Source organism: Gossypium arboreum, chromosome 6, assembly GCF_025698485.1.
Source record: "Gossypium arboreum isolate Shixiya-1 chromosome 6, ASM2569848v2, whole genome shotgun sequence".
Taxonomy (NCBI): domain Eukaryota; kingdom Viridiplantae; phylum Streptophyta; class Magnoliopsida; order Malvales; family Malvaceae; genus Gossypium; species Gossypium arboreum.
In genome coordinates, this window is record NC_069075.1 from 135606498 (window position 1) to 135628513 (window position 22016).

At 32.0% G+C, this 22016-nt stretch overlaps 1 pseudogene; it reads left to right on the forward strand.

Annotated features, from left to right (window-relative positions):
- Positions 1–8037: 8037 nt before the first annotated feature.
- LOC108486081 (CENP-B homolog protein 2-like) lies at positions 8038–8874 on the forward strand (annotated as a pseudogene).
- The last annotated feature ends 13142 nt before the right edge of the window (positions 8875–22016 follow it).

Here is a 22016-nt window from a genome sequence, read left to right on the forward strand (position 1 = left end):
CTTTATAAAGTATACAGTATCAATAAAACAAATAAGAAATTATGGGAATTGTTAGACCATAAATACAAAACTAAAGATGTTGGTGCTAAGAAATTCTTAGTTGTCAAGTTCTTAAACTTTGTAATGGTTAATTCTAAAGCTATTGTAAATCAGGTGCAGGAATTCCAACTGATCATTCATGGTATTCTCGCAGAAGGGATGGTTATAAGTGAATCATTTCAGGTGGCAGTCATTATTGAAAAACTTCCTCCTACTTGGAATGACTTCAAGAACTATCTTAAGTATAAGAGAAAGGAAATGACAGTGGAAAATCTGATTGTCTAACTTCAAATTGAAGAAGACAATCAAGGTGTAGCTAAAAGGATGAACAAAGCAACCAATCCTAACTTTGCCAAGGCAAACGTGGTAGAAGTCAAGAAGAACTCCAAGAAAAGAAAACATTCTTAGATTGGGTCTAAACTAGAACCAAAAGGTGATGTCTTCAAGAAGCCAAAATTCTAAGGAAAATGCTTTAATTGCACTAAGATGGGACACAACTCATTTGATTGTAGGCTTCCAAAAAGGGTTAGAACAAACAAGGTCAACGTTGTGGAAAATATTTTTAAGGAAGCATATGATCATAACCTCTGCGCTATGATTTCTAAAGTTAACTTAGTTGATTCAAATACAAGAGAATGGTGGCTTGATACTGGTGCCACACGCCATATTTTTTGTGACAAGGACTTCTTTGTTAAGTTGGTTCCTTGTGAGAAAGGGGAAAAGCTCTATATGGGCAACGCTGCAACTTCCAAGATTAATAGGAAAGGCACTATGATTTTGAAGATAACTTCTAGCAAAGAGTTAAAACTTTAAAATGTGTTGTATGTACTTGACATACACAAGAACTATGTCTCTAAGACCCTCCTAAGTATGCATGGCTTTAAGATGGTATTTGAATCCTAGAAGTTAGATTTCTCAAAAGGGGGAATGTTTGTGGGAAGGGGATATGTATTAAATGATATGTGGAAACTCAATGCTATCTTTGTAAAAGCTAATACTATGAAAAATAATAATGCTTCTTCTGTTTATATGCTTGAGTCATTTGATTTATGGCACGGTCGGCTCAGAAATGTTAATTCTGTTACTTTACATAGATTAATTAACTTAGAGCATATTCTTTCATTTCACATTAATTATAATCATAAATGTGAAACGTGTGTTGAAGTAAAACTAACAGGATCTTCATTTCAATCTGTTGAAAGAAATACTGAACCACTTGATCTAATGCACAGTGATATTTGTGACTTAAAGTTTATTCAAACTAGAGGAGTGAATAAATATTTTATTACATTCATTGATGTTAGCACAAAATATTACCATGTATATTTGCTTAAAAGCAAAGATGAAGCTATAGAGAAATTTGTTCTCTATAAGCAAGAAGTTGAAATCCAACTTAATAAAAGAATTAAGAGGGTGAGAATTGACCGTGGTGATGAATATGTTGAACCATTTGGTAAATTTTATGCATAACATGGTATTATTCATGAAGTGACACCACCATACTCTCTTTAATCCAATGTAGTAGCATAGTGAAAAAATGAAACCTTAAAGGAAATGATAAGTACAATGCTAGGAAGTTCTGAGTTGTCACAGAACATATGGCAGGAAGCTAGTTGTATTATCTGTGAATTACCTTTTAAATAATGTGCCCCACAAGAAAAAAATAAGACACCATGTGAGTTATGGAATGGCAAGAAACCTTTCTACAACTACTTGAAAGTGTGGGGGTGTCTTGCAAAGGTAGTGGTTCCTTTACTAAAGGAAATGAAAATAGGTCCTAAAATAGTGGTTATTATTTTCATTGGTTATGCACGCCATAGTAGTACATATCGGTTTCTTGTGCATGAATCAAAGAATTCTGAAATTCATAAGAATACGATATTGGAATCTAAAAATGCCTCATTATTTGAAAATATATTCCCTTATAAGGCTACGGAAGTTGGATTAAGTTTAAAAAAAAAATGAACTTCAAAGACTATTGATAGTCAAGTCTTTCAACAAGAGGTTGAAGTCAAGACAGAGCCAAGAAGTAAAAGGACAAGGGTGGAAAAGTCCTTTGGATTAGATTTTCTAACTTATATGCTAGAGATTGAACCTCAAACTTATAGTGAAGTTATATGCTCATCTGAAAGCACTTTTTTGAAAAATGCTATCAAGAGTGAAATTGATTTCATCATGAAAAATCTTTCGTGAAAATTAGTGGATATACTTCAAGAAATTAAACCACTAAATTCTAAATGGATTTTCAAACAAAAAATGAAAGTAGATGGAACAATTGCTAACAAGGCCAGATTGGTTATAAAAGCTTATAAACAAAATGAAGGTATTGATTACTTTGATACATTTTCTCTTGTATCAAGAATAATTTCTATGAGGATAATACTTGTTTTGTCACTTTGCAGAATCTAACAGTTCATCAAGTGGATGTTAAGATAGCTTTTCTAAATGGAGATCTTAATGAAGAGATTTACATGAAACAACCTGAGGGTCATGTAGCTCTAGAGCAAGAGAGAAAAGTTTGCATATTGGTGAAGTTTTCGTATGAACTTAAGCAAGCACCAAAGCAATGGCATGAAAAGTTTGACAGTGTCATGATATCAAATGGATTTACATTTAATGAGTGTGACAAATGTGTGTTGTCAAAACCATTGTTGATGGATGTGTAATGTTATGTTTATATGTTGATGACATACTCATTGTTGGAAGTAACAATGAAATGGTAAAACGTACCAAAAAGTTGTTAAATTCAAGATTTGACAAGAAAGATATAAGACTTGTTGACATAATTTTGGGCATCCATATCAAAAGCTCATCTGAAGGTTTCTTACTGACTCGATCACACTACATAGACAAGATATGGTGTAGCCAGAACTCGGATAGATATAAGTCAACATTTGTCAAAAAACAAAGGTGAAAGTGTTAACCAAGTGGAGTATGTAAGAGTCATAGGGAGTCTAATATACCTTATAAGTTGCACTAGACCTGATACTACTTTCACTGTAAGCAGTTTAAGCATATTCACAAGCAATCCAAGGGAGAACAACTGGAAAGCGATTGTGAGGGTATTAAGATATCTCAGATATACTCAAAACTATGGATTACATTATTCTGAAGATCCTACTATGTTAGAAAGATTCTCCGATGTTAGTTGGATATCTGATATTCATGATAACAAAAATACAAATGGTTATATTTTTACAATGAGAAAAGGCAGAATGACTACGAAAGTTTTTAAATGATATTCCAGAATGGCAAAAGTCTGTGCCCAAAATATGCATATATTGTGATAACCAAACAAAAATTGATAGAGCACAGAATGTAATGTATAATATTAAGTAGAGATACATGTGTCTCGACACAATACCGTTAGACAACTGATCTTAACTGGAGTTATCTCCATTGATTTTGTAAGATTAATAGATAACACTGAGGATCCGCTAACCAAAGGGTTAAACCCAGATCAAGTTGATAAAATGTCAAAAGGAATAAGACTAAAACCCATGAATATTTAAGGTGCTATGGGAAGGAGAACCCAACCTAGTTGACTAGAGATTCCAAGATTTAGGTTCAGTGGGATAACCTACTTGTATAGACCTTGTGAGGTCACTATGGGAGTTCTTATCCCAAGTCTATTCCTATGATGAAAACAATGAGTAAAATGTGGAAAACGTAAAGCAATGCTTTTAGTAACCATTGTGTGTTTCGATGAAATAAACAACATAAGTTACCTATGTGATAGTGAAGTAGGATCACTTCAAGAAGACTATTGGGGCATAGTTCTCTAAGCTCTTGTAGAACTAGGAGAATATTCACGGTCATATGAACATACCAATGTGAACCAAAATCTTTCCAGTGAGGTATTTGTGTGAGGCATATCATCGTTTACACAAATGGTAAAACAGTTCAAGAACATCGCATCTACTAGTCAACTAGTAAAGTAGATATAATTTCACAACGGAAGGTTCAACGGTTGATGCCTACCTATCCTATGCAAATATCGTATGTAGAATTTATCACCTCTTCAAGTCTTTAAGTCTCATTGATCCATCAATTTCATTCATGTGGGGGATTGTTGGAAAATAATGGATTTATATTCTATATAACATACTCAAAATTGTTGAGTGATGAATGAGAAATTGATGCTTGAATTAAAGAATAGTTCTGTCACTTGATAAACAGTTGTATCTTTTGAACAACTATATCTCATGGTGAATAGATTCATTGCTTTTGGTTTAATATTGCATCTTTTCATTTATTGTGTTTTTTCACTTATATATATTAACTTTTCAACAAAACTCTTCATGAATTATTCTAAATCCCTTCATTCATTTCCTCTCCTCTATATAAAGCCAAGTTAGGAGACTTCCAAAACACATCATAAAAAACCATTAATATAAAAAATTTCTTCTAAATTCATTCCTCATGGGGATAAAGAAAGACAAGTGTGTTCAATTAATCCATGTTGTTGTGCTACTTCTAAGATCATTTGTTGTTGTATCTTAGGAGATAAACGTCTAACATTACTTAAAGTACAAAGAAGAGGTCAAATCTATCCGATTATAGGTATTTTGTTATGTTACTACTACTACATTGTATTGCATTATTTTTGTTACTGACATATTAGTACTACATACAAAATTAACACATGTACGTATCAAAATATTGTAATTCATATAATCTTTTCATCCATGGCTTCCCATTTGAAAGGTGTAAAAAAGTCTATGTTTACAGTTGAGATGAGAAAAGCATTATGTGAGTACAAAAATGAGTCTCCTTCAAGTAAAAAGGATTTGGAACAGTGGGTTCAACAAGCATTTGATCTATCTATTAGCCAATCAACAATATCAAATACTATTAAAAAGTCATCTGAATATTTGTCAAAAGAGATAAAGAATAGCAATGTTAAAAGGCACAAATTAGTCAAATATCCTGAATTAGAGAATGTATTGTATGAGTGGTTTCTCCAATATCAAGAGTGTAACAACCTGTTTTTAGTGAAATCGGAACAGTGGTTTCAGGACCACAAATCTGAGTTAGAAAGAAAATTTATTTTAATATTATTGTATGGTCTACATTATGATAGGAATAACGTATGGAAATTTTGATAAGAAAATTTTACCAATTTCATATTTAATTATAGAAAGGTCCAAATTGCATGAAATGCAAAAGTTAAATTCTAGTAGCTAAAAGGATCAAATAGCTATGGAAATCAAAATTGAAGGTCCTTATATGGCAAATAGGCCATTAAGAAAAGTTAGTAGATATTTATGATGATTCATCCATGGGAAATTAGAAAAAGAAAATGACTAAATTGGAAAGTTGAAAAATTAGTGGATGATAAGTTAATTAAATGAATAAAATAATCTCATATCATCATCTTCCCCAAAATTTCTATGGAAACCCTAAATAAGAGAGAGAATTTCAAGCAAGCTTAACTGGGTAAGTAATCATGTCTCGTTTTTAGTAATTTTTATATTTTCGAGATCGTAATAACCTAATCTATCTATTTTGGGGATCAACTTGCAAAGTTATCAAAGTATAAAATTTTTGTCACGGATAAGTATGCTGAAATTTTGAAATTTATGGTAGAAAATGAAATATTGTTGATGGATAAACAACTTTTGTAAAGGAAATTTTCATGAAAGTGTGATTTAGGGACTAAACTAAAAAGAGTAAACTTTATAGAAAATTTTGATTTTTGTGAAATACATGGATTATTATTGTTATATGAAAAATTTAGTTAGGCTTGGAATAAGGATTAAATTGCATAAATTTCATTTTCCGAGCCTAGAGACTAAATAGTCATTTATTAAAAGTATAGGGGCAAAATGGTAATTTTGCCTAGGATGTGAATGGGATGAAATTGAATGTGAATTGTATTAAAATGAGTTAAATTTACTCATATAGATCTAGATAGACCTTGTTCGAAATTGGATCGAGAAAAATAAAAAGTATCGGATTAGTAGCCTACAAACATGAACAATTATCAAGCTAAGTTCGTGTAACTAAATTATGTATATTAATATGTTTAAATTGAATGTTGTATATATAAATTGTATAAATGTTTCATGTATGAAATTGATTATATGTCTAATAAATCCCGAAAAGTAATAAGTCTCGTTTGAATAAATGAAATTCGATGGATATAGGATTTTATATAGTAGTTGTGGTCCTGCATATGTTGTAGACACACCATAGCTCTAGGGAGAATCTTGTTATAAGCCCTCTCAAGCTTTCTGTTACATGGTTCCTGCGAGTATCCTAATCGGCATTAATCCGGTATGTGTTGTGGTCATACCGCAGCTCTTTGTGAGCGTCCTGTTATATGACTGGTATGGATCCTGCAGAAAATGCAAACATGCTGCAGCTCTTTATGAACATCCTGATATAAGCTCTTTGTGAGCTTCCTGATATGGCTTGCTTGAACTTCCTGTTATTTGGCTATTCGAAGCTCTCTAATAATAACTCTTCGAAATTATATGTTAAGCTCAATAAGCTTCTTGTTTTAAACTCCTATGAGTTTCTTGTTATAGCCCGGATAAGCTTCTCGTTACATGGCTCACATGAGCATCCTCTTATATGGCTCGAGAGAGTGCTTCCTGATTATGTGCCCTAATGGGTACCCCTGAATATGACTTGACGAATTACAGTTTTGTACACTTCAAGTGTACTACATGTGTATCCATCGATATTTCAAATAAATTCAACGGGTAAAGTTTTGACATGGTTAAATTGAACTTAAGATGATTTGTTATAGAAACGTACATGTTATATGAAAATATGATATTAAAAGCATATGTTTATGAAAGTTATTACATGATGAGCTCATCCTTGATTCTTGATGTTTATATGTAATATCTAACAAGTTTCTTGAGATTATATGTGTATAGGCAAATTGTCAAATTTCTTTAGATAAATTTTGTATGCTTATCTTAAATATAAATGATTGGTAAGTTGATTTCCGTTATACTAACTTACTAATCATAATATGATTACTCTATTTTATTTCTTCTATTTTATAGTACTCGGAAGCTCATAAAGGTTGGAAGCGAGTCGGAGCAAGATCACACTATCCTTCAGCTCATTTTGGTATAATTAGTAAAATTTCCCTTGGTATAATAGCACGTATAGGTTAAATTGACCAAATGATGGCATATTAATATTTGGTTGTAATTAGCAGCTGGAATGGCTAGTGATGGTATGTTTTGATGTATGTGTGTATGAGACCATATTATCTTGATATGTGTTTTGTGCTTGAATTGATATTACATATTAGGTATAAATATGCTTAAATGAATATTTGACCAATTTGGTAAATGGGTCACTTGAAAATATGTGATGTAAGAATTGGTTTTGGCTTGATTTAAATGTTTTGAATTGGTTTGGGAATGTATTAAAATGTTAATGTAGGTGCAAGATAAATTTGGGTGAGAAATAAAGCTTGGAAATGGCCTTATTTTGTCCACACGAGCAAAGACATGGGTGTGTGTCTCATCCGTGTGTGACACATGGCCATGCGCATAGGCGTGTGGTTTGGCCGTGTGTCCCTTGCATCTTAAAAATTTTAAAACAGAATGCTCAGGTATTTTCACACGGGCAGAGACACGGGCGTGTGACTTGGCGTGTGAACCCTACACCTTAATTATGCAAGTCAGTATACCCCTCTAAATTGGACATAGCATGGGACACGGGTGTGTCACTTGGCTGTGTGAGCCACACAGCCTAACCGCGCGGACGTGTGTGCCTTGTACCTAAGGAAAAATTTTAAAATTTCGCGAAAAATTCTCTGAGTTCCTGATTCAGTCGCAACTTGTTTTTAACGCATACATTGGGGCTCAAGGGTCCATTTAAGGGACAATATGATTAAATATGATTGGTTTAGAATATGAATAGTGAATGACATGAATTAATTATTTTTTTCTATAAACTCCGATAATGCTCCGTAACCCTATTCCGAAAACAGATATGGGTTAGGAGTGTTACAAAAAGAAAGTAAACATGACTGGAGAAATGATTCAAACTGAAGCAAAAGAGTTTCTGCAAAAAATGTGTGGTGATGCAAATTCCGAGTTCAACTTTTCAATTGGTCGGCTAGAACGGTTCAAGGCAAGACATGGGATTAAGTCTTATAGAAGATTTGGTGAAAGTGGTTCAGTTGTTATGGAGAATATTGAAGATGCTTTACCTCAAATAAGAGCTAAATTAGAAGATTTTGATTGGAAGGATATCTATAATATGGATGAAACAGACTTATTTTATCGTTTGCAAGCAAATCATTCATTGGCTACAAAGCAATTAGAAGTACGAAAAAAGGACAAGGAAAGACTTACTGCTGTGATTTGCTACAATGAGAATGGTTCAGATAAAGTGCCTCTTTGGGTTATTGGTAAGTATACTAATCCTAGATGCTTTAAACATGTGAATATTGACAATCTTAACTGTCATTATTGAGCCAACAAAAAAGAATGGATGATTGGATTACTTGATTTTGTTTCATGGTTTGATGCTAGAATGATTAGTAGAAAGGTGTTACTTATAGTAGACAATTGCCCAGCCCATTCCAAAGTTATTGAATGCTTGAGAAACGTTGAATTATTCTTTTTGCCTCCAAATTCGACATAAAAAATTCAACCATGTGATGCTGGAATTATCAGAGCAATTAAGATTTATTATCGGCGTCGCTTTTATTCTAACATCTTGGATTGTTACGAGAAAGGAGAAATAAATCCTAAAAATATTAATGTATTGGATGCAATTCATTTTATTAATGTTACTTGGAATATTGATATGAAGCCTACAGCTATTGCAAATTGTTTCTGACATTGCAAAATTTGATCCAAGGAGGATATACCTCTCGAACAAGAAATTGGTGATGTTGAAGGCATTCATAAATTAAAAGAAGTAATTTATGAATTACACTACAAGAATGGCATAGATGTTGAGCAAATTTTGAATTATCCAAGTGAAAATGAATCTTTGAGGGAGTCACCTACAGATGAAGAAATTATTTAATGAGTAATGGATGTGCCAGCTGATGATGAGTAAGATCCAGATGACAATTGTGTTTTACCACATGTTTCTCCCAAATAGGCTTTTCTAGCTGTGGATACTTTGAAGAATTATTTAATACAACACAAGAAGAATATACTAGATTTGGTTTATGCCCTTTTAAAAGTTAAAGATGAAATTGTATTTGATTCACATGCAAAAAAGAAGAAGTAACTATAGATGCATATTTTAGCAAAGAACAAAATTGAAAAAAATAAGATTTTTCTAGAAAGCACTTTAGTTTTATGTATTGTATATAAAATTTTCTGTATATTTAATGAATTATTATTTTATATTTTCATTGGGCCCTTAAGGATTTTTCTAAAATTATTATCTTATGCATTTAGCAAGGTTATTATTTTATCCCCTTGGGCCAAGTTGGGATTGAAAAAAATATTATTTAATCGAGATTATTAATTTGTCGAATTTTCATTTATTGAGGTTTTACTATATATACATGCCACAAACCCAAGGACCAAAATGATTAACCATCTACCGTATAGGTGATTGGATAGTGTGAGCTTTGAGTTGATCCAGCCTGACGAGTTCCACAATATGATTTAAAAGGGAAAATAAAAACAAACGGGGTAAGCATACCAAATGTTTAATAAGTTTATAGGCATTAAACATCAACTTACCTCAATTTACAATTTGGTACAATAAGTTATTCAACTTGGAAAAGTTTGCTTAAACATAGCAATTCACATATCAATAAGGTGAGTTAACATATAATGACATCAAATGGAAATTCAAACTATAACAATCCAATTCAAAACTAGTCCCATAATCAAATCAACAGTTAATCAATTGGACAACAAACTCATAAATTCCATTGCCATTTTTCACTTCTATTAACCTTTTTAGCCCAATGAACTCAAGTGAACAGATTTGGATACATGGGTAACTACACCACACTAGCGCACCAAAGTGCAAAGCCTATAGGCAATCATCTATAAAATTGTATAACAATATGTCCCTCCACCACACAAGGGCTTCATAGAGACATTCAATACTTGATGATCTACAACAAATGTTGGATCACAATATAATCTGTAATAATCTCAATATAATCTCATATCTCGTACAATTCACATTTCCTGTACAAGCATGCATATATTACGTTCACTCGGGCATATTTAACACATATTACCATTTCTTTACAATTTAGTCCATATCTCACCTTTTGTACCAAATTGCAAACAATTCAAATTACAATCAAACACACACATATTCATAATTCAAATGCATAACAATTTAAATACAATCATACCATATGAACTTACCTAGAAAAATCAACAATTAAGGTGGATCATTAGGGGCTATTCAACAATTTTATCTTTTCCCCAAGTATTTTTTATTTGATCCAATTCCTAATCTATACGATAATTCAATTTATTAATTCCAAATAGTTTATAATATTCTATCATATGCATGGATCAATTCAATTTCACTTTTCAAATTCCCCTAAATTTTTGTATTTTATTCAGTTTAATCTCTAAAACTGAAATTACTATAACTTTCAAATTTTAGCTTCGATTTCAAAACTGATCTCAATTACATTCTTTTAGGACAATCCACTATCAATAATTATAGAAATTTCACATCAAATTTGAATTCTATACACTTTAGTCCTAATGTTAAAAAATTAGTAATTAAATTTTACAATCTAATCCTTTTTCACTTTTAAGCTTTAAATCAAACAATTTAATACAAATTTCTTCGAGAAATCATCAATGGAAAATTTTATAAACTTTAACAGTTTTACAAATTGGTACATGGGCTAGCTAAATCAAGCTCTCATTACCTTAAAAACATAAAAATTACAAGAAAATGACTAAATTGAACATACCAAATTAAGGTCAAAAGTTTGAAAGCTTCCAAACCCTATTTCTCCTTTATGCTAATTTGAAAGTTTGAAGAAGAAAATGAACAAAATGTCTTTATTTTTCTTTTAAATTTATCTTTTCTACTTAATTTAACTTTTAATTAATCTAATTAAACATAATTAAGTTAACCTTAAACATAGCTAACAAATTTGGTGGGTTACATTTGTCATCCACCATCGGTTGTCACATTAAAAAAGGATAATTGCTCATTTAGTCCTTTGGTTAATTAAAAATCTATAGTGATTAATTTTTACAATTTAATTTCTATACCTTAATTGACTATCAATTTGACAGAAAGTGACCAAACTTTAATAAACTTGAATACTAATCTTGTGAAACATCAGAAATGAGGTTTCAAAACCACCATTTTTGACACCACTAAAAAATAGGTTATTACAATTATGGCTGAAATGGTGGATAATCCAAATGGATCCACATCTACAACAACGAAAACTTCAACATCGTCTATGTGGGCAAGATCGAAAGTGGAAAATATGAGATTGGCAATGGAGATCTTCGATGGCACAAGTCATTTTTGTATGTGGAAAAGTGAGGTTGTAGATGCTCTCTTTTAACAATGTCTAGACATTGTCATTGATAAAAAGAAACCAAATGGTGTGGAGGAGAAATATTGGAAGACTATCAATTGTTTGACATGTGGTACAATTTGGTCATGCATTTTTTAAGAGCAGATGTATATTTTTTCAAAGAAGACTTCTGCAAATAAGTTGTGGTTGGAACTAGAAGTTTTTTTAAAGAAAAACAATCAAAATAAGTGTAACGCCCTAAATTTCTGTAATTTTGGCTTTTGTGGTTGTTAACCATGGAAATATCGAAACTTTTGTTTTAAATCTTTTTGGTATATATATATGTGGTTTAAGAGGTTGTGTGCTTTGAGGTGTGTTTGGGAGGTCCCAATTTCGAGCCTTAACTTGGGCTAAAATTTTGGTTTTTATAAGAATTAAACCTAGGTTTTGGTTAACGGGTTTATAAGAATTTATTGGTCAATACCTAACAGAATGGGCTAGCTAGTCTAGTGGTTAAGTGGCAAGGGATTATGCCTGAGATCCCGAGTTCGAGTCGTTGTTGGGACATTAATTTTTACTGCTTTTGTCATGAAGGAATTTGAGTTGTAGTGTGATACCAAGTAGTGGAGGAGTGGATGGAATCAGGAGTTTTTTGGGTAGTTGTGCAGTTTTCCCAAAAGTCCCAGAATTCTGACGTTTCCCTATTCTTCTCTGCTGAAATTTCCTTCATTCTTTTTCCCTCCATACTGCTGCTGATTTCTTTATTTTTGCCTACCTTTATTGTTGTCGTTTCCTTAAGTTCTTGGACTCGTTTTAGAAGTTTATCTCACGTCAACAATTGTTTTCACGGTTCGGGGATAATCGGGATTCAGGGGGCTGTTAATTGACGTTTTGTTCAGCGAGGAATTTTTGAATTTTTTAAAGGTTCCGGAATGCTCGGGATTGCGTTAGACTTCAATCAAAACCAGGTGTACCTCGATTGCACAGAAAACGGGTTTCAATAAAAGCCAAAATCGAAACTGTCGACGCCACACGGGCGTGTGGACTGGCCCTGTGGAGGCCGTGTGGCGATACATGGCTATATGTTCGACGAACCAGACGGTGCGCATGCCACATAAGCATGAAGGACACGGGCGTGTGATGGCTTGTAGGTCACGTGCGAGGCACAAACTCAGGCAAATAGGCCGTGTGGGCCACACGGGCAAGGTACACAGGCATTTGAGCCCCTTTAATTTGAAATGTTCTATAAGGTTGCACAGGTCGCCCAAGTCGACTGTGACCTGTAGTAGAGTCGGTAAGCCTTATCTAGACTCTTAATTCTGTGATGTATGTCTTCGCATGATATATTTAGCATGGTTATCTGATCTGTTCTGTAAATAAATGTATGATCTGTTTGTCTGCATTACAGCATGCCTTATTTGTATGATACATTGCATTGAGGTGGGTCAGACGAAGTGAAGGGAGTATTTGAAGGGCTTCATAAGCCCATTATTTGGCAGCTACACTGCATACTTATGATATGTGCTGCGATGCGGTACCTTATGGTGTGTAGGGTTGAATGTGTCGATTATATCCCCATTTATGGTGTGCAAGGATGGGTGAGTCGATTTTATCCTCACATAGTGTGATGGGTTGGACGGAGATGGTGTGCAGGGTTGGTGGGCATGATATTTCTGATATCTGATTTGTTATGCATGCGATATCTGTATGGCTAAGGCTGAATAACTATATTCTGTAATCTGTTTGTATGCATGCTGTTTGTGGGGATGTGCACACTGAGTTTGTGAAAACTCATCCCTTTGTTTATTTTTTTGTCTGGTAATCCTCAGCAGTAGATGGATCGGTGTGACGGAAGGCTCGATGGTGACCACAGGTAGACATTTATGGATTTTTAAGTAACATTTTATTTTGTCTGCTTTATTTAAATATATGCTTTGGGATTAATATAGTTTTGGTCACGAACTATTTTTGGGTTTATTTTGGTGGGCATGATATAGTTTTAGCTTCAACGTTAATGAAATGTTTTCACTTAACATTTGGATTAAGGATTTCACGACTTAAGTAAAGATAACAAATTGGACGATTTTCTTTGTCTTGCTAAGGTTTTCTAAAAAGCACTCACATATGACACCACTAGATTCGGCCATAGCATCTAGGCCGAGTTTGGGGGTGTTACAATAAGGTCCACATGATGAAAAGTTGTTTCGCTTCACTTATGTTTCAGATACCACTATAAATGACCACATCACCGGTTTTAATAAATTAGTCATTGATGCAGTGAATATGGATGAGACTTTCAAAGATAAAGATTGACTTTGATGTTGTTGGGGTTACTTTTTAAGGAGTCTGAGTTCCTCAAAACTATTCTATTTTATAGGAAAGGTTGATGTATCTCTTAGTGAAGTATGTTTAGCTTTATAAAGTTATGAACTGAGAAAGAAAGAAAATCAAGGAAATTTAATTGGACATACAAAAGCTTTGATAGTTCGGGTTGTTTACACACCCTATGTAAAGTACAGAGGGGGATATCCAAGTCAAAAGGGAAACTAAGTAAAGATGAATGTGCTTTCTGTTGAGAAAAAGGACATTGGAAGAAAGATTGCCTAAATTTGAAAAATAATGGTAAATTCAATAAAGGAAAAACTATAGTAGAATTAAATGTTATTGAGTGTGAAGATGAAGATTCAGATCTCTCACTTATTACATCAATAAGTAGTCATTTGTATGGATGTTGAATTTAGCTTGTAGCTATCATTTATGTCCTCATTTGGAACAGTTCTTCGATTTTAAAGAACTAAAGGGTGGAGATGTCTATACAACAAATTATAATCCTCTTACCACATATTAGATTGGTTTTGTTTAATTAATAAATCATGATAAATTAGTCATAACTTTACATGATGTTTGTTATGTGCCGAATTTGATGAAGAATTTCATTTCTATGGAAACCTTGGAATCAAAAGGTTTTGAAGTAAGAACTAAAGTAGTGTGATGAAGATTATTTCTGGTGTATGCATGGTAATAAAGAGGGTCCGCAAGAATTACAACCTATACCGCTATCTAGGTATATAATTAATGGGACAATTGATGCGTCATCAACTAAACGGGAGTTAGAGACACTTAAGCTATGGCATATGCACTTGGGGCATACAGGTGAAAAATCCTTGAAATTACTCATAAATCAAGGATTACTGAAATGAGTAAGAACTTATAAAGTGGATTTCTGTGAGTATTGTTTCAAAAGGAAGTAGACAATGGTGAAGATTGGGACTGCAATCTATGATACTAAAGGTTTCTTGGATTATGTTCACTCAAATGTCTAGGTTTAGAAAGGTGGAGTAAAGTTTGATATTACAACCCATGATTTTGGAATAAGGTGGAGTAAAGATCTAGAAAGGTTTAACCACTGAAAATCTTGTTAATATGATGACTAAGGTTGTGACTGTAGTCAAGTTTCATACTATGTTTGGACTTAATTAATGTTAAAACTTGAAGGTTGAAATTTGAAAAAAACTATCAAATGTTGTTTTGCAAGGAGATTGAAGATGTAGAAATTTGTTATGGTGGAGATTTGTTGAAATAGTACAATCTCACATTTAAAAATACAAAGTTATGGATGTTTTGTACTACTATAAATAGGGGTTATTTTTTGTCAAATTTCTAGTGTTCTTTATTGCTTTTTTATTTCTCTTTCAATATTTTGTAAAGTATAATTGTAGTAATATATTGTGCTATTAAATTAAATTGTAGGGAGATTCTGTCTAAGAGGTTGTGTTTTAAGTGAGATTGTTTATGACCTCTCCAATCTTTCTTGGGAACTAAACCTAGTGTAATTTTCTAGTACAATAATTTACTCTCTTTTACACTATTAGCACAACATATAAAATGGTTTTGAAAACCCCTATGTCTCTTAATTGTTAGACAAAACACAATAAGTTTCAACGAGACTACATCAAGTATTCTCATACTGCAACCATAAACACTAAAGATTTGACGAAATAGTAAAATAAATGATTAAAGTAAGACTCTGTTTTTTTGCCAGTAAAATATTTTTCAGAAAATATTTTCCTTATTTTACGGTGTTTGTTTGACGGAAAATAATTTACTATGGAAAACATTTTCTAAAACACGGGTAAATGAAATGGGTTTTTAAGGAAAAAGTCTTACCGATTTTATTTTTGTAAGACATTTTCCATCTTCCTCCACTCTCACCATAAATTCTTTCCTCCTTCTTTCATTCTTCATCCACTTCCCTTCCTGAATCTCAATCAAGGTAACTTTTTTATGCTTTATTTAATCTGCCTTTATTTCATTCAATTTCCTTTAAATCTTTTTCTTCCTTTTTTTTTGTTGAAGAATCTGTTTGGATTTTGCATCTATGTTTCTGGGTTTTGCATCACTCTTTGTCAAGTCTTGAATTAATTAATACCTTGAAGTTTATGCTTGCTCTTCTGTTATACTTTCTAGTATGATTTTTTTCTTTGATTTTCTGAAGTGAAATTATCGTTCTCCTTCACTCTCTTCACAGCAGCCATTCTCCTTCCTCTCTGTCCATTAGCCTCTGCCTCTCCTCCTCATCTTTGTTTGTTGGCCTTACCTCCGAATCCAAGTCTTGTCATCTTGTTGTCCTTACCAAGTCTGCATTTTAAAGAAACCGCTAAATCTAGCTTTCTAATCCTATCAAGGTATATCATTATCTTTTATTTTGATTATTTTTTTCTTCAAAGTTATTGTATTTTAGTTACTCTGTAAATTCATTGCTTTCTCCATGGCCACTTGTGAGTTTCTCTTTTTCTTTTTCTATGTGATCTGAATAGATATATGTTGATTTGAGCTCAATGAAGTTGTTTCAAAAGAAGCTGAAGCCATGATTGCATAGGTGGGTGGTAAAATAAGTAGGTATGTAACCATCAAGAGAGAAATTATCTTTCTAATGAATTTAGTTGGTCAGTAAAGATTAAAAGAATTTGATGGTTGTTGTAGTTGTAGTGTTAGTTGTAGTTGTAGTTGTTAGAGCTATGTCACTAGAGGTATAAGCATGATTATGGAGTATATCAAATGTAGCTTATATAGATAAATGCTTGTTTGTAGTAAAAAAGAGTGAAGAGACCTCTGCAATTCCCATACTCGATTGAGTTTAAGCATAAATGTATAAAGGCACTTATGTTTTGTTTAACAACAGAACAAGCAAAAGTTCTATGAAGTAAAAGCTTTTTTCCTTCCTTTTAGTAGGAGGCAGTGGCTCTGTAGATTGGTTATTGAGATCGCTTGTTGTAGATAGCTATGCTTAGCTGATGCATGATGGTATTGAAACTGATTAAGATGGGGAACTAAGTTCAATAATTTAATGACTATAAGTAGTTTAAATTTTGGGTGCGATAGAATCACTAAGCAAGCCTATTTTGGCCCACATTGCTAGGATGTGGTGAACAAGTTGGTTGATAAATTGTCTAGAAGTAACACTAAGGATTAGCTCTTCCATGCTTCTGATTCTTCTTTATTATTGATGTCTATTCTATAACCCATTAGCATCAGTCTATAGATAAATTGATGTTTATAATATCACAATCCTAACTGGTACTCTTATTGGAAATCTTTCCATGAGTATTATACATATAACTTTAGTATGCCTTGAGTATTTAGTTGCAAATACAACGTTTGTAAGCATTTAAAAATGACTATTAGTAGTGAATGGAGGTCCATAACCCCCCTTTCATTTTTTCTTTTTGTTGTTTTGAGGATTGTGGTTTGGAAATTTTACACGCAATAGTTAATGTTTGCTTATTTTCACGAATTCTTCATAGTCTGTTTTCCTATTACTCTTTTATTTTGATTAATAACCTGTTTCTATCTACAACCTAGGATTCAGTAAGTCTGTTGATAAGTGTGTTATTCTATACTAGCTTATTTGTTTTGCTATGATTAGTTAGGGCTCTCATGCTGAGTTGTCTGTCATGGCTTCCAATGGTTTGATTCTAGTCTAGATTCTACAATAGTTTCTTGACAGACTTCCATTAGATAAAATTATTTAACTTATATTATAGTTCTAGTATGTCTTTGCTGCATTATACTTCCTTATTTGTTGATTTGCAAGCATAAAGTCGTCCTACTTACATTTAACTACCTGCTATACTTGATTGGCACCAGCACTTCAAAGCCGTTCTCTTTTCAAAGCCTGAGTACTGTTATATGTATTCAGATTTTTTAATAGTTTTTGAAAAAAAAAGTATATTTATATTCAAATTTATGTTTGAATATATATACTTTCAGCTTTTCTTCATTTTGATAAAGTCAAATGCTTTTAAAGACATCCAATAATCCTTATGCATGTTAGTACCTTTCTCCATTAAAAACAATTTTTTCAAGTTTGATTTCAAGCAACTAACTCTTTGCAACCAATACAAGTTGTATTTAATAGAATGTTTGTTTGTTTGTATTTTTTTTTTGGTTCAATACCCTTTTGACATAATTAATTTATTGAAGTCAAAGCTTTGAAATAAAGTTATAATAAATAAATTAAATTAAATTAAACACTTTCTGAAAGGTGAGATAATAAATAATATAATACTAAAATTGAGGGACTCCATTTTCTTTTTGGTTAAAGGACTCCATTTTCAAGGGAATTGCTTGAACTCTGATTATTCTACTATCTTATTATATCACAGATTTAACCATAAATTTTGTAGCTTATTACGGGAAGCCTTTGTTTTGTTCATCTTTTATCTTTTTATTACTTCTTTACCTTTGCTTTAGTAATGAAATGAATAAGATGCCAAAAAAATGGAACATTGTGATTGGGTTCTACTTTAATTATTAGTTTAGTTGGATTAATCCAATTTCCTTTTTCAGCAAATCTCATTTAGACAGCTAATTAATTATCTTATCATTGCTTGATAAAATTTCATATATGTATGCATGCACTTTAGTCATGGTAACTTTAATCATATATGTGATCTTATGAAAAGCTTGCATCATTTTTGTAGTGATCAAATATTTGTGTGGCATTATTTTGTGTAGATGGATCATAATCAAGATCAAAGTGCAATTGTTAAAGTCATGGCTTCAGTTTAGCTTTTAGGGCTTTTTGGATTAAAAAACTAAAAACTAGGAAGGAAATTACTTCTCACCCTCGTGTGAATCAATATTATGAAAGAGAAAATTATATTAATAGTATTTTATATAGTGGTGACCAGCATTGTATTGATGTGATAAGGATAAGACCGATTGCCTTTTTTAATTTGTGTGATATTCTTAGTAGGAATGATTTGTTACAATAAACTAAATCGGTGAATATTAGGGAGCAAGTAGTAATATAATTGATCATAATGTAAGGTTTCGAGTGATTGGATCTAGATATTATAGATCAATTGAGACAATTCACTGTTACTTTAAGGTTGTATTGAGAGCTATTTTGAAATTGTATAAACTAGTTATTAGATTACCTAATGAGTCAACTCCTAGTGAAATCAGAAACAATCCAAGGTTTTATCCTTATTTTAAAGATTGTATTGGAACATTAGATGGAACTCATGTCCGTGCATCCGTTCCACTTAGCATTCAAGGAAGATTTCATAGCTGTAAAGGGGGGACGACTCAAAATGTATTGGCTGCCATTACATTTGATTTGAAATTTTCCTATGTTCTAGCTGGTTGGGAAGGTAGTGCACATGATTCTCATATTTTAATTTTCACACCCAAGAGGATTAAGAATTCCAGAAGGTAATAATTAACATTAAATATCAAATAGTTCTAGTAAGCTCATAATTTATTAATAATAATTATGTTTTGTAAAATTGCAGGTAAATATTATATTACTGATACTAGATATGGCATCTGAAAGGATATATTACCCCATATTGTGGTGTCCGATATCATTTAAAAAAGTTTAGTGCTCAAGGGCCTGAAAATGAAAAAAGGAACTCTTTAATATTCGTCATTCATTATTGCGAATCACTATTGAATGTGTTTTGGGGATTTTGAAAAAACGATTTTGTGTATTAGATGTTGAACCATTTTGGAATTTTTAAACTCAAGTAGATATAATTTTGGCTTGTTGTATCATTCATAATCATATAATGGGAGTTGATCCTAGTTATTTACTTAATCAAGGATTATACGAGGAGCCTGAGTCTAATTTGATAATACCAACTCTAAAGGAGCAAGAAGAAAGAGAAGAAGCAAGAGAACGGTCTGCTAAGAAAGAGGAAATTGCACAAACTATGTAGACTGATTATATGGCTAGAAATATTATGTAGGTTTGGGGTTTAGGGTTATTGTTTCTATGTTATGTATGTTTTAGTATTAAATTTTTTTTTGTTAATGTTGGTTGGATAATGATATTGAAATTAGTTTGTTGGATTTTGAAATTACTATATCTTGAATTTGTTAGATATTGAATTTATTATGTTTTAAGCTTGTTGGATGTTGAAATGATTGACAATGACAATTATTAATGTAAGGGCAACAAAGAAGGGACCTCCAAGCAATTTAGGTGGACAAAATCGATAGAACATCTTTTTCTTGAAATTCTAACAGAGGAGGCCCAAAAAGGAAATAAGCCTTCTAAGACTTTCAAAGCAATTTCAATTAATCGAGTTGTCGTAACTATTTCTAAAAGATTTCAAGTCCAATTCGATGCGAAGCATGTGAAAATCATTTAAGGACTATAAAAAACTAGTGGCGGATTATATGCACAATTCGGGCCGAAAGTGGTTTTGGATGGGATGATAACATGAAAATGATCACATGTGATAGAACGACATATGATGCAGCATGATGGTAATATATGTACATATATGTTAAGTATATTTCAATTGTTTTTTGCTTGTTATTCTAATTGTGTATAATATCCAACATGCACACAAGAAGTATGAACCGTTTTTGAATAAAAGCATTGATCATTATGATGAAATGGCTTTGGTTGTTGGCAAAGATATGGCAATAGGGAGTTTTACCAGAACATTTGTTGACATAGATTTGGATTATGGTAACCAAGATTCAGTGCCTATAGACTGCGACAATGAAGAGATTGAAGAGGTAAGAACAAAAGTATCTCCATCTGGCATATCTAAACGTAAAAGAAAAATGCTCAAGAAAATGTCATTGATGAACAAATTAAATTTGTGGGTGAACAACTTGGCAAAATTGCTAATGCTTTGGAACAATTTACTGCAAATAAGACACCACATCTTTACTAAGAAGTGATGCCGTTGGAGGTAGAAGGATTTGATGATGACTTCCTTTGTAGTGTATTTGATATCTTGTGAGTCATGAATCCGAGGCCAAAGCTTTTTTAGTTAAAAGTAAGAAGCATTGAAAAATTTGGCTTCAAAAATTTTCTCAAGGTTGAAGATATTGATACTTTAATGTGGTGTAATATTAGTTATGCACTTGGACAATGTTGTTGTTATCATGTGATGTACTACTAATTATGCATTTGGATAATATTATTGATTTCTAGTATTAATTGTAGCTTGGAAGCTAATTTATAATTATTCAATCTTTGTTTTTTATTTTTTATAACATAATTAGAAATAATTTATTTGACTTTGATTGTTTTCAATTTATGACGGTTAATATTCTAGCTTAATAATTGAGTATTATTATATATTTAATTTGATCATTGCAATATATGTAAAAACAATTTAAAATATAAATTTATTAAGATATATATATATAATAAACTCAATTAAACAATGAAAAATAATAAATTCTTAAATATACATTTGTTTAATTTAAAATGACTTTTATGAAATATTTTCAAGAAATCTACCAAAAGCAGAAAATATTTACACAAATTTATCCAAACACCAAAAAAATAAATTATTTTCTAGAAAATATTTTATTGGTAAACAAACAGAGCTTAAGTGTGGGTCATGAATATTTGAAATATGCCCTCATGGAAAACAAGGCCCAACACGTCATCGATTTGTATGAAAAATGTCAAAAGTTTGCATAACCATCCAAGTTTAGGCTTCCATAAACAAAGGTACATTGTCATTTATCCGCATGCCTTAGAATGATTGACGAAACAATAAGGTTATTTGATTACCTTTAAAATGTCAATTGTGGTGTTTGCAGTCCACCACAAGGCCATGCCCTCAAAATGGCCATTCGGTTTCAAAATATATAACCTTTTCTAAATACATTTTTACTTATTTTTTAGATTATTGAGATTTTCATCTCACGTGCTAATGAAATTAAGAAAAAAAAAACAGATATTGTTCCAAAAACACAAATTGCTTTCACCTAAAGACCCATGATTGTCATGATTATCAAATTTCATGCGTGAAAATCCACAAAAGTTCTTCAACAAAATCTCTTGTTTTCTTTTTAGGCTTTGATAATGGATGGACCCACAAAAGGACCAAATCAGGTCACATGGTATTGAATTTTGAGGTCATCTCTTTCAGTTCTTGCTTTGAGGTTGTAAAGAATAAAGATCCCTTGACTACTTCTCCTAAAAAAGGAAGAAGAAAATTAGATGACAAAGTCCAATATTTTGGCTGAAGTTCAT